The 20,482-nt window shown below is 29.2% G+C and overlaps 1 protein-coding gene across 2 annotated transcripts in view; it reads right to left on the reverse strand.

Moving 5' to 3' along the window:
* Positions 1-20,482, reverse strand: part of LOC119600927 (myb-like protein P) — a 267,016-nt gene that overhangs the window by 120,461 nt on the left and 126,073 nt on the right. Inside the window, exon 1 of one of the 2 annotated variants that reach the window (XM_037951518.1) lies at positions 1,210-1,337. The exons of the other annotated variant lie outside the window; for it this stretch is intronic. The gene's annotated coding sequence lies outside the window, so the exon portion shown is untranslated. Of the gene's footprint in view, positions 1-1,209; positions 1,338-20,482 lie in introns of those variants that run through there. 2 annotated transcript variants of the gene reach the window in all.

Genomic DNA, 20,482 nt, shown 5'->3' on the forward strand with positions numbered 1-20,482 from the left:
TTGGATATGTAACCGCAGTGCACCTGTGCGTAGACAATTTGAATTTTTATCCAGAAAAACAATCTCGTAGCTATGGTGATTAAGTTTAAAAATAATTTTTGCCTAATTTGTTCTAAAACATATTTTCTAACTATGAAATTTTTATTAAAATTTCTTTTAAATTTAATTACATTCTTAATATTAACACAAGTAAGACCATATGATACCATTTATGAATGTTAGATGTGATTTATTTTTCATAATGAAGAATTTATCTTGAATATTACTTTGATTCCGATTTATTTAAGCAATTTTTGGATGAAAAACTAATTTTCTGAAACAGGCTTTATATGGGGGGCTAGGGCAAATATGGATCAAACCCGATAAAGTTTTGTGAATATATTTATATTTATATAATATTTATTTAATATTTATTTGTGCTGAATTTCATCGCGATATTTGTGTTTATAAGTTAATTTTGGGCATTGAAGTAATTTTCTGAAGGGGACTTTGTATGGGAGCTAGGGTCAAATGGGGGCCGATCTTTATGAAATTTGGCGAGGTCATCAAGACTTGTATAAAACTTAGTTATGCCGATCTTTATCAATATACAGGTATATTTAACATAATTATGAGCTCAGAAGCCCTTTTCGGGGGGTTCTGTTGTATGGGGGCTAGGTGAAATAATGGATCGATTTTAACCGTTTTTGTCCCTGGGCCAAAAAAAGTGTGTGTGCCAATTATCTTGAAAATTGCGACCTGTACCTTGCGCACAAGGTTTACATGGACAGCCAGCCAGCCAGACGGACGAACGGACATTGCTTAATCGACTTAGAAAACGATTCTAAGGTGGGTATAGGACTAATATGTTGTATGTTAGAAACATCAGCACAAACCCAATATACCCTCCCCACTAAAGTGGTGTAGGGTATAATAAATATATTTTATTTAATAACTTGAAGCGAATTATTAATAAAAACAGGGCGAAGAAAATTATAGAAGATTTAAAATTTATTTGTTCATTTTAAACAATTTAAAGGGAAATAATAAGTCATAGGAAAAACTAAGAACCACCCTTTTTAAATATACCATTTTCCTAATTGCCTCAACTTGTTGCATTTAAAATTTAAATTACTGTAATTTGTTGCTGTTTTTTTTTTTTCTTCTCTTAAAGAAACTAGTAAACACAGTTATTGTTTTAAGTACACTTAGTACTATAAATAATTATACCTTTATGAATTGTTTTCAATAACTAAATTTACATACATATACACATGTATGTATGTGTGTTTGTTTTTATATATAATATTAAATTTCACTTTGTTGCTGTAGTTTTATTAAGAAAGCGTTTATTTTTTTAAACTATTATTTTGTAAAATATTATTTTTTTTATTTTGCAATCTTTAATATTTCAATAAATGAACAATTTTTTGTTGTTATTTGTTTATCTATTTTTATAATAAAATTATTATTAAATACTTTTTTAAAAAATTTGTTAGTAGCTTTAATTTATTTTTGAGCTTTTTAAAAAATTATTTTATTATTTATTTTTTATATTTTGTTTTTAGTTTTATTTTGTTTTTAATATTATGTACTTTTTGTAGGTTTCAATAACAAACTGTAAATTTTACTTTTATTTGTTGATAATTATATTAATTATATTTTATTATATTTATAAATATGTATAACAAACTCCAATTAAATACATTCATATATAATACGTTTTTAAATTTTGCTGTAAACTCTTTTGTTGCTATTCAGTTTGTGTTTATTTGAATTATTGATTTTTATCAATATGAATTTATTATTTATATTTTTACTATTTCTTTAACACTCCCTCTAATTTCAATGATTTTTAGGTTTTACACACACATACACTTGTTGTTTGTTTAAATCTTAGCATTTGCTATAAATTCCTTGATGTTGTTGTTTTTATTATAAATTTTCTAATTTGATTTTTTTGAAGAAAATATTATATTTTCCTTTTGTTTGTTTTTTTTCACTTTATTTTTATAATTTGTTTATTTATTTTTTTAACAATTCTTTTTTCTTTGTTATTTTCAATCACACAATAAGTAAATATTGTAAAAATTACACATATTTATTATATCTTAAGGTTAAAGAACATATAAAAATATTTTATTCTGCGTGGGACAAACGACCGACAAGAAATGGTTGTGTATGCGTGTTGTATGTTGTATACGTCACGAAATCTATGAAACAACTGACTTGTCAGACCATTGAAATACAACCAACAACCAACTATTCAACCCAATTGAGTTCAGTTCAGTTGAGTTGAATTGAGCTGAAATGTAAAGAGGACTAAACAAAAATACGTTAGTATGTACATGAACACTCTCTATTTCTCTCAGACACATATACTAACATACTCTCAGACATTTATACTCTATAAAATGAAATGTTTTCTTTTTTTTTTTGCAGACAATAACAGGAAAAAGTGGGAAATTTTTCCGTTTCTTGTCGTAGTTGAGCAAATAAAACAAGTGGAGAAAAAATCATGTGTTTTTGCAGGTTTGCTGTTAATATAAGCTGAAACACACACATATGTACATAAGTATGTTCATCCTGTTTATACATTTTTTAGAGGATTTGTGTTTGTACTAAAACTATGCTACTCATTTTTTGTTTGGGTTCTTGTGGCATACGCAGATTTCAAAACAATCCAGCCAAGAATAAATTTAAGAAAATAAAATCCTTTGGGATATAAAGGAAAAAAAATTAAAAACGGTTTACTGTAAACAGGAAAAAAATTCCCAATATTTTGTTTGAATTTATTTTAAATATATAAATACATGTATGTAAGTTTTTGTATTAAGCAGTAGAAAAGTATGTTTATTTGATTAAATACAGCACCAAATTTGTCAAGAATTTTTTTTGTTTACTTTGCAAGAAATTTGTATGTGCGAGAACTACTACATATAAATAGAAATTAACATTTGTATATGTATGAATTTATATACATTTAAGCAAATTTATTTATTATATTAAACATAGAATTGTAAATCTAATAAATGCTATAAAATCAAAATAAATAGAATATTAATAACAAATTTTAAGCTTTAATAGTTTATATTATTTAGTTATGTATTAATATTAAAGAGTAAAAGTATGAATAATATATGAACTGAGGAAATTTCGCATCAATTCTTCAGAATTTCTTAACTGAATTTATTCCACAATTAAACTAAACCGAGAAGTGATTCATTTACTAGAGCAAGTAATTTTTGTGGAATTTAATCTTAAACTGATTCTGGTAAAAGTTACATGAGTTAAAGTTACCATAAGTCTTTTACGGATATTTTTCTAAAGAATATCTTTTGTTTGCTATTTTTAGCCCAGATATGATAACTAAAGTATTTTTCAGACGAATACCTTTTGTCAAATATAGACCGCCATCGATATCGGATTTCTTTGCTGACATATATTCCCTATTTATACCCTCCACCACCATCAGTGGAGATAGAGGGTATATATGTATAAGTTTGTCGTTCCGTATGTAACACCGAGAAATATTCATCTAAGACCCAACAAAGTATATATATTCTAGGTCCTTATCAAATTCTGAGTCGATGTAGCTATGTCCGTCTGTCTGTCTGTGTAAAACACGCTCACGTTAAAACCAAGCAAAAGGAAATCAACCACATTCACGTAAAATATTTATTATTATCCTAAGCCGTTTAATATTGAAAATCAAAAATTTTAGACTATCTCGAATAAATTACGCTTTTTTTTCATAATTTTTTTGAAGTTTTCTCAGAAACTACTTTCGATGAATTTTGTCACATATTATTTTTTAGGGTAGTGATCAATTATGTTCAAGATCTTTACAATCGATCGAACATTTCCCATAGCCCCCATACAAAGGACATATTCCCGGAAATTAGTTTATCGTTAATAACTTCCTCAAATATATCGGTATCAACACAAAAATTTGTACATGCAAAATCATACTGTCAACGTAGATCTCGGTCGGTCTACAATTGGTCATAGCATTTTCAATAGGCGTCGTTCTTGGGTCAAATTCAAATTACTTTGAAAATTGGGACCTGTACTTTGACAACAACGCTTACAACGGACAGTCGGACGGATGGACGGACATCGATGGAGCTGCTTTCGTTGGACAAAAGACATATTAAGAGACAGACCTGGCTATGTCGTCTTGGAATCTATTAAGAATCATATCAATCAATAATTTTTTGGTGATGGGTATAAAAATTAACGAAATTCTCGAACAAACTTTTAGTGCAAGAATTGAGTAATCAAGTATAAAATTCTAATTTTTAACTAGTAATAATTAATTTTGGGATTACATTTATCTTACAATGCATAGTAAATTGCAATCTACTTATTATTAGTTTGTTTAGTTGATTAAAAATTTATTTGACAATACAATCGATTTAAATGAAACGATAACGATAACGAAATTGTAGAAGTATTGTTATGTTAATTTGAACCCTACCTGATTTCAGATTTTAAAACATTTTAGATAGAAGAAAATTGTATTCTTGATTTGAGTTGCATTTGTAGTTGATTTTATAATACTTTATAAAGAAGTTCATATGTTCATACACATTATTGTTTAGATTCAAATATTAATATCATTTGTCAAAAACTCAACTACTTTGTTTTTTTACTTGGAGATTCTATGATATAATAAATTTTTTAAAACGAATAATTATTCTTGCTCCAAAATACCTTTTGTACAAAATTTCAACGAGTATTTATTTAAACTAGAGAAAGCGAATACGTAATAGTATAACCAATTCAAAAACTACCTTGCAGTTCGACAAGGAGTCAATGCATACAAAAAAGACAATGATTTCCACTAACGTCTAACCATCTGGTTGGCTCTAATTCGTCTTTCGTCACGGATGTAGTTCTTTGTAAAGAAGGGTGAGGGACACTTTAGTGTCCCCTTTTTAATCGTAAACTATGGGGTGACGATTGGCTTTCTCGTAGGACAAGCATATGTTAAAATATCTAGTCACCTGTACAGTCGGTGTCTAGGTGTAACCCTAAGTGGTAGGTTAAATAGGGAGTTCGGGACAGTCCGACCGAACTGCTGGGTAATTCTGAACCGTGTTCTAAAACATAATGTACTCCTCAGTATAATATTCTAAATAACAAGTAATTTTATGCTTTTAATATACACACATACATACAAAAAGAACAATTTATATATTGACTCTTTTTTTCAAAAAATATTTTAGGAAGTCGAAAATTATACATCTGATGATTGGAATACATATGAAAAATATTAATAATGAATTATTTCAGTGGAAACAGTCATCATATCAGTTGGTTTTATGTTAGTAATACGTAGAAATTCTATTAGCATTTTAATATATAATGTAATATTATATTGGTATAACACGTTTCGAAACTGTATAAAATTAATACAATGCTTTATTAAATTCTTCAAATTTTACAATTTTTTTAAATTCATTATCTGATTACAAATTTAATTTATTGATTTTCTCAAATTTGTACAAAATAAAACCAAAATGTATCAATTATTTCTTAAGATACCAGCTGCTTTTTCTCGTATAATATGTATTGTAAGAAAACTTTTTTAATTTTGATCTATGTAAAACATAATAAACAAATTTCTTGGTTATGATATAGAAATTTGCCTAACCTTTTTCGTAAACAATTCAAATATGAAAAAAAAAAAAAACTTTAAGTAAATGTATATTTTTACCCACTTATTAAATTTATCTATGTGGCCTGAAACATGAATAGAAAAAGGAACATCCTCCTTGCCGCACTTTCGGCATGATGTTGTATTGGTCTTGAAGAAGAATGAGAAGAAGAACGAAACATTAAGGTTAATGTTTTCTATAAGTGTCTGCCAATAAATTGATATATGGAATGAAAATAATACATGCAAAAAATACGACTAGGACTAGTCAAATTAGGATAATGATGTACACATGTATATTTGGAATAAACTTATATACATTTGGTGTTCGTATTTACATGGGCGTGTGTATATACATAGGGAAAATTGTCTGTGAAATTTTAAGAGCAATCATTGTATCCAATACATAGTAGAGAGTAAACATGACAGCTTAGTAGCACACATCTGTCAGAGTTGGTTCAAGCTTATGGCCAAAGTACAGCTAGAAATATGAAAAAACTTTTGGTTAAGTACAAAGGTCAAATTGGTCATGATTCAAGCACAAAGAAAGAAAGCATTCAGATTTATAATACTGCTTTTGCCATTCCGTTTGTAGCAAATCGAAATATTGGTCATGGACCCATAAAAGTATGCATATTCTGAGTTCTTATTAAATGCAAAGGACTGAAATTTTAAACAAATATTTTCTATTGATGCAGTATAGCGATCAAATTAGACTTTTCATGTTCTAAATTTTTTTTGGATCAATCCCTAATTGACTCTATTTCGCATACAGATCTCCTTCAAGAAATTACTTAAACACTCATTACGTACATGACATAAAAGCAATGAAATTCGACATAAATAAGTTTTATTTGAACCGAAATCTCTTAACCAAATTTTATGAGTTTTTGGGGTTTAAAATTATTTTCTGAACAAGACCTTATATCTGTTGTAGGGTCAATTATAGACCGATCCTTAAAAAGTTTGACCGATAGAACATGTTGACTTAGGTTGGGTCAATTAAGGTCCGATCCTTATAAAATTTAGTGTGGAGATTTGAGTTCCCATAAAACTTTTGTATGTAGAGTTTCGTTGCTATACTGGAAATTTGAAGTAATTTATGAGCGTTAGAGTCATTTTCTGGAGAGAACCTTTTGAAGTGGAACTTATATGGGGAGTAGGCCAATGATTGTCCGATCCTCATATAATTTAAGAGAGAGATTTTAGTTTCTATAAATCATGTATATTTATGTCAAATTTTATTGCTATACTGGAATTTTGTAGTAAGTTATGAGCGTAAATATCGTTTTCTGGGGAGCCTTATATGGGAGCTAAACGTAATCGTGAACCGGTATAGACCATTTTCAAATACCAAACAAACTATATTAACTAAAAACATTTATACAAAATTTCAGCTTTCTAGCTTAAAGATTGGGTATGTGATGGAGTGAGATATACCATTCGGATACTTGTATCTGATTGACGAGAAGGATCCTGAGTTGTATCTGTTGAGATGTCGGAATGACAGAGGGAGTAACGGTTGAAATGTTTATGATATTGGTTGAGAAGTTGTGGAGCTGTAATACCTTAATCTTTAATTTATTGGCGATTTTCCTTCATGGTTGAGTGTATTGGAGTTTACACTAAACATGCTCAACTTATCACAGTAGGTCCTTGTGGCCACTGAAATAAGTATTGTCAATTAAAAATGGATCCGTGTTTTCTGACGACCAATTAAGTCCCCTAGGTGCTGTTACCGAAGACGTCCAGAAATGCACTGGAGTGAGTCTTTAGATGATGAGAATGTGAGGAATGGCATTCCTCATAGCATCAACCTGATGTTGGGTCCAGTGATTGCCTTTTCCTTTGTCGGGGTTGGATTAAGCTTGACTCATGACACCTGTTATTCCCCAACGGGACTACTATGGCAAAAGATTAGAAAGCTCGAGTAATTGAGCAAAATGCACGTATACTGAATTTCCATATTTCCATATTTCCGCAAATTGCCACCTTCGTATAAGAAGCACAATGGGACAGTGGTGAGTCGTTACAAAAGCTCTACCAGTGGTCACGTAAAGCACTTCAACATTCGTGTCTAGCTCATCACGTATGAACTCTATTTGGTTCTAATCTTGTTCATGTCGAATTTCATTGTCTGTCATGTGGATTTTCAATGCTATACGAGGTTCTGTTAACCAGTTATCTGCGTACTAGTCATTTTCTGGGGGATTTTACATAGGAGCTCATTTTCAATACCAAACAAACTATGTACATTAACATTTATGCAAAATTTCAGCTGTCTAGCTCATATGTGTATTCAACAGACGGGCGGACATGGCTAGATCATCTTAGAATCTAAAAAGGACCTAGGTGTTACATACGGAATTACAAAAACAATATACCCCATTTTTTCGATGGTGGGTATAAAAAAACTGTAACATAAAATATTCTATTAAATTCTTGATATACAAGATTAAACGAATGCACGAAATGTTGAGGCCAAATACAAGAAGATGTATTAGAGAAATTTTGAAAAATATTCCTTTATAATTTTTGTACAATATAGCCAAATAGAAAATTATTATTTAAATATATAGTTTAACGTTATTTCTTATGATTTTGGTTACATTTAAATGCCGTGAAATATTGTAAATACAACAGTAGTAAAATTATATTAGACAAACTTATAATAATATTTTCCACACTAAAATCTAACTACAAACATATGTACAAAAATATGTAAATTGCTATCTATTAGTTTAGTTATTAGTCTGATAACAACTTTTTCTTAATTTAAAACAATTTTCATTTATAAGGAAATTGTTTCGTGTTTGTATCATAATAGTTTAACTTTACTCATGAAATTCCTACTACTTTATAGAAAAAACCTTTAGCTTTCACTTAAATTATATTATATGAAGAACATACTCAAGACGTTTCTGTCTTGCTCCTTTGCCTTAAACGATCAAATTGGCAAGTATGTTAAATTGTGATTTTTGGGTATTAAGGAAAAATGGAAAATGTTCAGAAACAATGTTAAAAGCCAAAGAAAATAAATACTATATGTGCCAAAGAAAGTAAAAGTTTTCTCGTTTACCTTTCATTACTGTCTTTTTCAGGTTTTTTTAGTTGCCTGTTTTACGGTTTGAGTATTATAAATAAAGATGTTTTCCCAAAAAGTTTTTTTTTTTTTTTTTTTGAATTTCTATACGGGACCCTGAATTCTTTTAGTTTATTCAATACTACTGGATGTGAGGATATGAATAAAACGTTTTTTTTTACTTTAACTAGCAGAAGACTTTGTTTTGGCGTTCCTTTTGTGTATATGTGTGTTTTTTTAGTTTATTTTAAGATATCAACTGTTAGTTATATAAAACAGTTGACATCAAAGAACCGATATATAACTTTTGTTCCTAAGTTATTTTCATTTAATTATTTCTTAAAATTGCTTTAGCAGGTGTTTAAGATTTACAATAACTGAAAAGGAAACAATTTGTGAGATTAGAATTAAAAATAGTTGTAGATATAAGCAAGTAAGAGTATTATATTACGCTATGAGGAATAATAGCGGCCAATCTATAAAAAGATTCGGCTTTATGGAACGATTTTTTATCATTAATTATCACGTTTTTATGTTTTTTAAGATTTATGTTAAATTATATTACATGTATATTGATATTTTTAAGCCATTAATGAAGGTTAATACCATTTTCGGAAGGAGGCTTTATCAGAGGTATAACAAAGTGAATAATTCTTCGTATTAAAAATGTTTTTTGCAAACTTTGTATTTTTTGCAAAAAACTTATATTTCCGTTTTTAAGAATTTGATAAAAATTTTTTTGAAATTTTGTTGGGATGATATAATAAATTATATATTTTTTTTAATTGCATATTCTATGAAATTATGTTTTTAAAATAAGATATAAAACACTGATATCATGTCAGAAATAAACTAGTTTTACGCATTTATATAGGAAACTTATTTAATATAATCCAATTGATTACCCCCTTAAATCTTCGTTGCGTATGAGTAACAATTTTGTATGTGTTTTCCAACAAGAGTCAAATACTTATAAAATCAATGTTTTTGTTTAATATATGATCTGAAAAATCGCGAATAACTTGGTTATTTCTGATTCGATTTTGGAGTATTATATCTTATTTTAGAGATAAAATTCCGTAAAATATTAAAATAAAAACTATTTCTTATATGTAAAAATTTTGGTTAAAACGGAAAAAAGTTGTAAATTTTAACAAATTCAGTGATAATTATTCAAATTCTTCCACGAATTTTTATTATCCGATTGGGAATAAAATTAGACTCACCAAAGACAATTTTTCTTTTCTGGGCCAGGACTAATAAGCGAAAATTGCTTGCAAATCATAAAAAAAACATTAAAAATATCAAAAGGTGTTTACGTTTGGGAATTTTCAGGAGATTAAGTTTATAATTTTTATACAAGTATTTGGTATCATTGAAAACATACCTAATGACTTAGGAATTAAAGTTTTATAGATATATAATATAAAGGATCTTTTATTACAATAGCATTTACAAAAAAGTTCAAAAATCATAATTGACACATAGATAACGAAATTTCTAAAGCAAAAAAAATGTGTTCCAAAAAATTATTTTTTGATAAAAGTGCCCACTATGACGTTATTTACCGTGTGATAGTAAAAATGCTTTATATATATTTAAGAAACATATATAGCCTATATAAATGTGGTCCTCTGTTAAGGATCAGTGCTTTGCGTTTTTAAAATTTTTTATTCAAATCAAAATATTTGTTTCAAAATTGGCCAAATTTAGATAAGGTGATGGGGACAGTATCCGCTTAAATGAGCCAAGTTTAATTTTACACTCTTCTACATTAAGTTATCTTTCCGAATAATATAAAACTTGTATAAAATCCTGAAGAAAATTTGTTTCTTTTGAGGAAAGAATAAAGGGTAATTTCAAAAAATTTCGAACAAAGAAGTAGGATTTTGAACATTGCCCTCTCCGATTTCAATGAAATTCGTTACACACATTCATCATGTAAATATAGAATTTAAAGTTGTCCAAAATTTATAAATTCGTTATGGTTCAGATTTTATCGAGGTTCAAAGTTCATATTCTTTATGATTTTTTTCAGCAAGCATTAAATTTTACATCGTATATTTTCTAAACTAATTATCCGATTTTAATCGTTTTAGTCCCCAATTAAAGCCTATGTCTTGTAGTTCGACAATATTTTATTTAAATTGATGTCATACGTAAAAGGTACCTTCCATTTTTGTTATTATATATAAAAAATTCAGAATAGGACAATAAGGGGATCTCAAGTAAACCAACTTTTAGTAAAATAATCTACAACATTTCCATACAAATTTCTCAAGGACTAGTTATTCAGCTCATTCCTATCATAAATAGATTTTAGCGATTTTTAAAAATGCCCGAAGTTATTAACTTTGAAGGGCTACCCATTCCATTCTCAACCACCTACAATCGTCAATCAACTCAAAAACACTTCAGCTCCAAACATGTGAAATTTGTTTGCGATATATCCAATATTTTCAGAGATACCTAATTATTTAAAAAAATAAAAGTTTATAAATCTTCTACAAGTGATACCATTGAATTTTCCTTCCTTGTCCAGGTATGTTCAGGGTTACTCGGTTCATACCAAATTTACCACAGTGTGTTTTCTGTTAGTAAGAACAAGTCCTCTGCTTATTTGATGGATTCGTGCTTCGGTCCATCAGAGGCCATCCCATCATGGTTGTAAACCGAAGTGATGTTTCTGCATCTCCAAAGTTAAGCAACAGGACAACAATGGTCAGAGTTTACATAGATCGAGTAGTTGAGTAAAGTGTTTGTATACGGTCCAGCAGAACAATGTACAAAAATTGCCAACGGCGGGAAATTTAATAGGAGAATTATTATAAAACAGATTTGTGTTGAATTATTTTTAAGTCTGTTATGATCGTTAAATTAATTTTCTAAAAGGATCTTTATATAAGTTCTATGGTCAAATATATGGCGATGTACACCGTAGTTAACATTATATCTTAACCAAATACATTAGTAAATAAAATTCAACTCCCTAGCGTTTTCGGATTTAATTTTAATGTTTATCTGCACGCAGTGTTAGCTATGATATGTTGCAAACCTTTTAAATGGTTACACTAAATATTGAATTTTCATTTAAATAATTAAAACCGAATCAGAACAATAGGAAAGAAATCACTGAAACAAATCCTTTTAACAAAATTAAAAAAAAAAAACTAACAAATCTTTAATAAAATTAAAAAAATACATTAACATTAAACTAAATATAACCATCATATACACTCTTTCAAATAACTATAGCGCATTTTTAGACAAATAAAAAAATTACCTCTGTTAAACAGATACGACCGTTGTTCAATAATACTTTATTGATATTTCTTGTATTATTAGAGAATAATCTATTATAACAATTTTAAAAAAAAAACATACCTGCGAAACAAGAGAAAGGAGAATGTTTGTTTAAAAATATACTATAGTTATTAGACAGAGTGCATGAAGATTTACTTTTTTTAAACACTGTTAGGAAAATGATATTTAGAGTTTTTTTTTGGCTACCGCTGTTATTGTTTTTACTTGTGTTGCATTTTAGCCGCAGTGCTTTAACAACTACAATTCTACTCCACTTGTATGTAAATTCAAATACCGGAAATAGCCAACATTTAAATTTAAAAACAAAGAGTACATATACATACATGCATTCGAAATGGAGTTGAGTGTAAAACAAGAAAAGCGAAACGTAAAGCAATCTGAAAATGCTATTCACTTTACAAATAAAGAGCAAAACATCTGAATGAAGTAGCACCATTGCCCAAAGTAAATAATTTTTTACGCTTAGTTGATATTTGTGGATATTGTATAACCCCTCGTACAAAATATCAGTTTATATGTTGCTTACATATCAAAAAATATTGTAAATTTAAAGTTTGCACTAATATCTAAACAACTAATTTTTTTTTTAATTTTTTCTGCTGTGGCGAATCTCATATACCCACCATCAAACCGTATGCCGTAAAAGGAATGCTCCCCTATAAACATCAGAGTGATATTAGTCATCAAATTTATATCAAACTTATATGAAAGGTAGGGTGAATTACTGACATTTTTTCATAAATTTTTTTAGACCGATTTTGGTTTATATACAACTTGTTTACATAGAATATGACTTCCCGACACTTTCCGCATGAAAATTGGTAGAATGATATACGTTCCTATACTCGTACTTTTAAGCCAGTAATGAGCGTTAAAATCATTTTCTGAAGGGGACCTTATATAAAATTTGGTAGAGTGATTTTGACTCGCATGAAACTTATATGTGTCAAATTTTTATATTTGATAGTAATTAGATTTAAAGTATTTTTTGAAGGGGGACCTTATATGGGCGATAGGGTCAATTATGGACCGATCCGCACAAAATTCGGACTCATAAGAAACTTACTTATGTCAAATTTCATTACTATACTCGTAATTTTAAGCCAGTAATGAGGGTTAAAGTCATTTTCTGAAGTGGACCTTAAGGGGGGGTTGGGTCAATTATTAATCGATCCATATAAAATTTGGTATAGAGATTTTGGCTCGCATGAAACTTATGTGTGTCGAATTTCATCGCTATATTCTATTTTTACGCCAGTAATGAGAGTTACAGTAATTTTATGAGGGGTACCTTATATGAAGGGTAAGGTCAATTATGGACCGATTCTCATAAAATTTGATAGGGAGATTTTGGCTCATATTAAACTTATTAGTGTCGAATTTCAACGCTATACTCGTACTTTTAAAACCGATATGCCCGTTTAAGCTCTTTTTCGGGGGTCCACTTGTATGTGGGCTATCCGAAATCGTGAATTGTGAACAAACTTTACCTTTAGAAAATATTTGTGGAAAATTTTAACTTTCTAGTTCATTTCGATCGGACCCTATCGTGCTTTTAACAGACAGACAGAAAGACGGACGGACGGACAAACGAACGGACATGACTAGATCGTCTTAGAATTTAATAAGGACTCAGAATATATATACTTTTGTGGGTCTATGACAATATTTCGATGTGTTACAAATGGAATGACAAAATCAATTTGGTCCCCATCTTTTTTAATGGTGGTATAAAAACTGTGGTTTGTCTTACCTGATGTCAGGAAACTAATATTATGTATACAATGTTTTCTTTTCCTGGAAATGGTGTATTTTAAAATAAAAGTACACAAAAATATAAACTCCATAAGTATAGAAATGCAGTTAGTAAATGTTATTTAGTCTGAAGTACTTTTTTTTATTTTTTGCATTTTATTTGTTATATATAGTACTAAAGGTACATACATACATATATTTACATTAGAGTATACCAAGAAACTAGCTTTTCAGAACATAACTTTTTTGATACAAAAATCTAAGACGATCTTTATACATACATATATACATATGTATATAGGTATATTATTGAAATCACAGTAGGGCTCTGAAAATAGTTAGGATAACAAAGTTTTCCACAAATATTTTGTGCTTACAAAAAATGTATTGATAATAGGCAATGTCGGTATTAAAATACGCTATGTATACCAATATCAATAAATTATTCCTGTGGGACACTCTATATTACTTAGGTATATATGTATGTATATATGTATATCAACTACCTATACATGCATAAGCTTCAACAAATGTTTATGTATAAATTTAACTAAACTGAAGGTATTTATGTTTAAATTCATGTGGTTGTATCGTGGTCTGTTTTATAGTTAGTGAAAGTATTTGTTTTCTATTATTATTATTACTTTTTTGGTTGTAGTCTTGTGTTATTTTTTTTTTTTTTTAATTTTATTTAGTTGCATATAAATGAAGCAATTTGTGGTAACACTTGCATTTCACTGCAAATCTCTTTCTATTGGTATATGAAATGTTGAGGTAAAAATATATATTTTTTTTTAATATTAGTCGGTTATGCATAAATGTTTTCTGAGGATATGGGTAGTTTTGTAGGCATGACTTAAGAATATTTTGTGGAAAATTATAAATTTAAGAAAATAAATAATATTAATAGAAAACAAGTTAGAGTGCAATATTTGGCTATACTCAATCTTGTTATATATATTTTTTTAATAAAAATAATTTTTTTTTTTAATATTTCTTTAAAAGATCCGAATTAAATATTCATAAATTTATAATTTTAACTGTTAGTTGGGCCAAATCTTGTCAGCCACTACTTGTTGTTATAGATGAGATCTCTTCAAACAAAGACGTTCTTTCCCCTACCCTATTTCTTATTTTTGAAGCTACGCGACCGCGTACAGAAGATGTGAGTTGTATTTACATACTATGGAATGTGTTCCTCTGAAATTAGGAAACATGTTCCCGGTACACGTTTATTATTACGCAACGTACGCCTTTCTTCAAGAACACACCCTTTTGTGCTAGATTGGCAAGTGAACCGCACAACATATTACAGAGAAAATTCATTCTTCAGTCGCACAGTTCGTATGTGAAATAAACTTCCTGCAGAAGTATTCCCATGACACTTTCGATGTTAGAGGATTTTCATCAAATGTCCACAAACACTACTCCCTCTGCCCTATGATAATTAAATGAAATTTGGTATATGATCTTCTGTTGTACCAGGATATGTAACCGTAAATTAATTCTCCTGAAAATGGTTAAGATCAGTCCATTATTTCACCTAGCCCCAATACAACTGAACCTCCGAATAGGGCTTGTAAACCTTGTAATCAAACTACAGGTCGCAATTTTGAAGATAATTCTATGAAATTTGATCTTCTATGGTATCGGAGACGAAGCCTGTTAAAAATGGTTTACATCGGTCCATTATTTCACCTAGCCCCCATACAACTGAACCTCCGAATAGGGCTTGTAAACCTTGTAATCATACACATGATCTTCTATGGTACAGGAGACGAAGCCTATTGAAACCAGGTAACATCGGCCCATTATTTCACCTAGGCCCCATACAACTGAACCCGCCGAATAAAGCTCCTAAGTTCATAGTTATGTTTAATATACTCGTATCTCGACAAAAAGCTGCAAAATCTAGTTCTATTCTAGCCTTGATGACCCTCAAAAATTTTGTAGTTATATAGTCATTTGAACAATTTGACTTAAATGTCCACAATTTTATTCAACAATAAATGGCTTAAGTATATCTGAGGCAAGGTACAATTCAACTTAAATGTTTTATTATGAAAGCTAAATCACATTTTAATTTTATAACAGGTGTAGGGTATTATGTGGTCGGCCTCGCTCGACTATAATTTCTTACTTGTAATTTAATTTTTTATAACATTTAACAGAAGTGATTTGTTCTTAAATTTTATACATGTCGGTCCACAATTACTCTAACTGTCTATTTAAAGCGATCAATTTATTTAAACAGTTTATCCTCTAAATCAAGATTCTTTTAAATTATATAAATTTAATGCGTCTTTTATTTAATATTTTGTTTCATAAAATATCATCAATATTGCGAATAGATATTTGTGGGCAAATACAATAACGTTAGGAGAATTGTAAAAATATTTACACATACGTACATATACACACAAGTATAAAAGAGGATTATTGGATAAGCAAGAAAGTATTTTCATAATTTGTTTTATTTTTGATGAAAGTAGCTGTTGAAAAAAAATTAAAGAAACGCAGGTTCTACTTGATATATTATTAAATCTTAGTGGATAATGTTCAAGTCTGTCAGGCCAAGATCGATTACCACCACAGACTGTTTTAAATAAGCGAACAACAGGATCGATAGTGTCCTAAGTGTTTTTCTTCGGATGTAGTAAGCATCCAGTTTTCAAACTAACTAACACAGTGATGTATTTCCTTACGATCTATATTAGTTATAATAACTTTCTAGAATAAACAAGTAAGAAAGTATAGTCGTGCGTGGCCGACTATATGTTTTCCTACACCAGTAATGAGTATTAAATGTGATTTATTTTTCATTATAAAGTATTTAAACAATTTATGGACGAAAAACTAAATTACTTAAAGAGGGTCTATATGGCTGCTAGGGGCAAATATAGACCGATCCCGATAAAATGTTGTTATTAGATTTATATTTATATAATATTTATTTGTGCTGAAATTCATCGCGATATTAATGTTTGTATTTGAATTTTGGACATTCAAGTCATTTTTTGAAGGGGACTTTTATGGGAGCTAGGGTCAAATGAGGCCCGACCTTTATGAAATTTGGCAATGTCATCAAGGCTTGTATATAACTTATATCGAGATACGGGTATATTTAACGTAATTATGTGCTCAAAGGCCCTTTTCGAGGGATTCTATTGTATGGGGGCTAGGTCAAAAAATAGGCTAATTTTACCATTTTCAATAGGCTTCGTTGTTGAACCAAATAAAAACCCCTGTACTTAGTCGACTCAGAAAATGATTCTAAGGCGATTGATATACTTTAAGGTGGGTATAGGACGAATATGATTGTGTGTTACAAAAATCAGCACAAACCCAATATACCCTCCCCATTAAAGCGGTGAAGGGAATAATAAATAAAATAACATCTTAAATAATTTGTTTTTAGAAATTAATTCTTCATTTACCCAATACGAGTATTTACTTCTTTATATATATATATATTTATTTATTATTATTCATTCTTTTTGATTTTTTGTTGATGTTTCGTTTTCTTTTTATTTCAATATTTGTATTCCTGCAATTCTATGTCATACTACATAGAATAATTTAAAAAACCATCATACATATATCAAAAAAACTACAAAATACATACATATATACATCTTTATAACATCGCATAAATTTGTATCTATTGAATATAGTATATATCGAGTGGTAGAAAGTTATGAATAAGCAAATGTAGACATAGAATAAATGATTGAATCAATGAATGAATGATTGTACGTCTATGGAGTAGAAATGTAGCATGTTTTATAAAGCCAACCATCCATCCAACCATCAATCCATTCACAAAACCAACAACCAGCCAAACGTCCAACAACTAAAAGTAAATTGAATAACGACAAAAATTGTACAATATGAAAAATTGATTTGTCTTTCGTTGTTTCATCTTTTTTTTTTTGTCGTTTTGTGTTGTTTTTCTTTCATTTTTCGATACTCAATGTATGAGAAAAGCCAATATGAGAAATTATAACAACGTACTACGTGTATTAAAAAAAAAATGTGATCTCCTTTTACCACTACCAAGAACAAGGTTTTGCTCTGTATATTTTTTGTATGAAAATAAAATTTATGGTCATAAATAATAAAAAATAGAAAAAATAATTTTCCTAGTTTTTAGGTACATACATTAGGGTGTTATCAAAATAATAAATAAGAGCTTAATTGAATCTAAGAGTTCGTTTCTCGAAATTTTCGACCGTCAATATTTGGTGATGTACATATGTAGATAAAAGTATAAAATGCCTAGAGGTTTTTGTGATAATTTTCATATATCATATTTTGGGTTTTATATTGAAGGTCTTTGAATGACCTCATTCGATTTTTTTTAATTTTTATAAAAAAAATTATCTTTTCAAAAATTTTTTTATGTATATTATTTAATGTAATACGTAGAAATTAGTGTATTATTTTATACATATTTTTAATAAAATGTTTTTTCTTACAAATGAATAGGTGACAAGAATCAAAACAAGTGAGAGTGTTATATTCGGCTGTACCGAATCTCATATACCCACCATCAAACCGTATGCCTTAAAAGGAATGCTCCCCTATAAACATAAGGGTGATATTACTCATAAAATTAACTGAAGAGGACCTTTATAAGAAGACTTACGTTCCTATAAATGATTCTTATATCAAATTTCATAACTGTTCATGTATTTTTAAGTCAGCAATGATCGTTAAAGTAATATTCTTATGGACCGACCCACAATACATTTGGTAGAGAGATTTTAACTTTAAGATATAAAGTCATTTTCTGAAGTGGAGCTTATATGGGGGTTAATCATATACAGATTCTCATAAAAGTCGGTAGAGAGGTTCTGGCTCGTAAGAAACTTACTTATGTCGAATTTCATCTCTATAGTCGTACTTTTAAGACAGTAATGAGCATTAAATTAATTATCTAAAGGGGATCTTATATGGGGGTAGGGTCAATTATGGACCGATCCACATAAAGTTTAATAGAGGGATTTTGGCTTCATTGAAACTTATGTGTGTCGAGTTTCATCACTATATTCATATTTTTAAGCCAGTAATGAGCGTTAAAGTCATTTTCTGAAGGGGAACTTATATGGGGGGTAGGGTCAATTATGAACCGATCCTTATAAATTTTTTTTGGGAGATTTTGGATCATATGAAACTTATTTATGTCGAATTTCATCGCTATATTCGTACTTTTAAGACATATATGTCCGTTAAAGCTGTTTTTCGGAGGTCCACTTGTATGGGGGCTATCCGAATACGTGGACCGAAATTGCGCTTTTTCCATACCAAACAAACCTTAGTAATAGAGAATACTTGTGCAAAATGTCAGCTGTCTAGCTACTGCTGTGTGGTCCCTATCGTAATTTCAACAGACGGACAGAAGGACAAACGGACAGATGGACGGACATGCCAAGATCGTCTTAGAATTTAATAAGAACCCAGAATATATATACTTTTGTGGGACTATGGCCAATATTTCGATGTATTATAAACGGAATGACAAAACCAATATACCCCCCATCTTTTTTGATGGTGGGTAAAAAAAGCAATTTAAGGAAACATATCAGTAGATTGAAAAAACTTTGAATTTTTTTATTTTGGGCCTCCCTAATATACATACGTATATATGGATATGTATTCAAATTTAAAGTAAAAAAATCAAAAATCGCTACAATAATACCCAAAAATAGTAAGAAAGTAAAGTTAGTCAAGCTTAACTAAATTCGTGATACTCTACATCGATAAAACTAAAATTTGGGCAGATGTAGGTATGACCAGTTAACAATCCATCATTAAAATAAATTAAATGGAGATGGGGATTTTGATTTTTGCATTCTGTTTTTTTTTTTTTTTGTAATATTGATCGTAGATCCGCAGAAGTATGTACACATATACAGACTTCTCTTCGGGTTATCGAACTAGTACCTAACTAATACAAAAATCACCAGTCATTACCATGTTTTTGCTGGTTAAAGGTAGTTTTAATAGCTATTTAGCTCATTACTTTTTCAATGTGAGTTTTTACTGGGATTGTCTACTTCCAAATCCCTCTCCTAGTTACTTATTTATTAGCATATATATAATACTCATATAGCGCATTACAGATTTAAAGGAGCAAAAATCATAACTTGTTTCATTTCACCTAACAACCACTTGACTTCTTCTCTCAAACTTGAACATTAGTTTACATATGTTATACAAGAATGACTAGAGAAAAATATATTGTTCTACTCAGATTTTTTGTGTTTAAAATACATACATTTATAACTATTGCTCATTGCTACACATGTAGATTCAACTATTTACATATGTATATTTGTATATTTTCTTTTTCAAATGGGATTAAATAAAATGACAAACACACAGCATATTCTTTTTCTATTTTTCCCTAATATTTATTTTTTCATTTGTAGTCCTTAGTGGTCATATGATGCAACATAAGCCTATAAAGCATCATCGTCATCATCAAAATTTATATTCTTCTCAGTAGTTTTTTTTTACAAATTTTCTTTTTTTTAGCAATACGTATATATGTATGTGTAGTAAAAAATGTGTAACATCATTTTTTAGCATATTTGTTTAAGTTAGTTATTTTTCTTTGAGTGCCTGTGAGTGTTGCCTTAACATGTGTAAAGAATTCCATACATAATTTCCATTTC

The sequence above is a fragment of the Lucilia sericata genome, unplaced genomic scaffold (genome assembly GCF_015586225.1).
Source record: "Lucilia sericata isolate MDLA Ls3-8-SP2 unplaced genomic scaffold, ASM1558622v1 Contig000128F_arrow, whole genome shotgun sequence".
NCBI lineage: Eukaryota > Metazoa > Arthropoda > Insecta > Diptera > Calliphoridae > Lucilia > Lucilia sericata.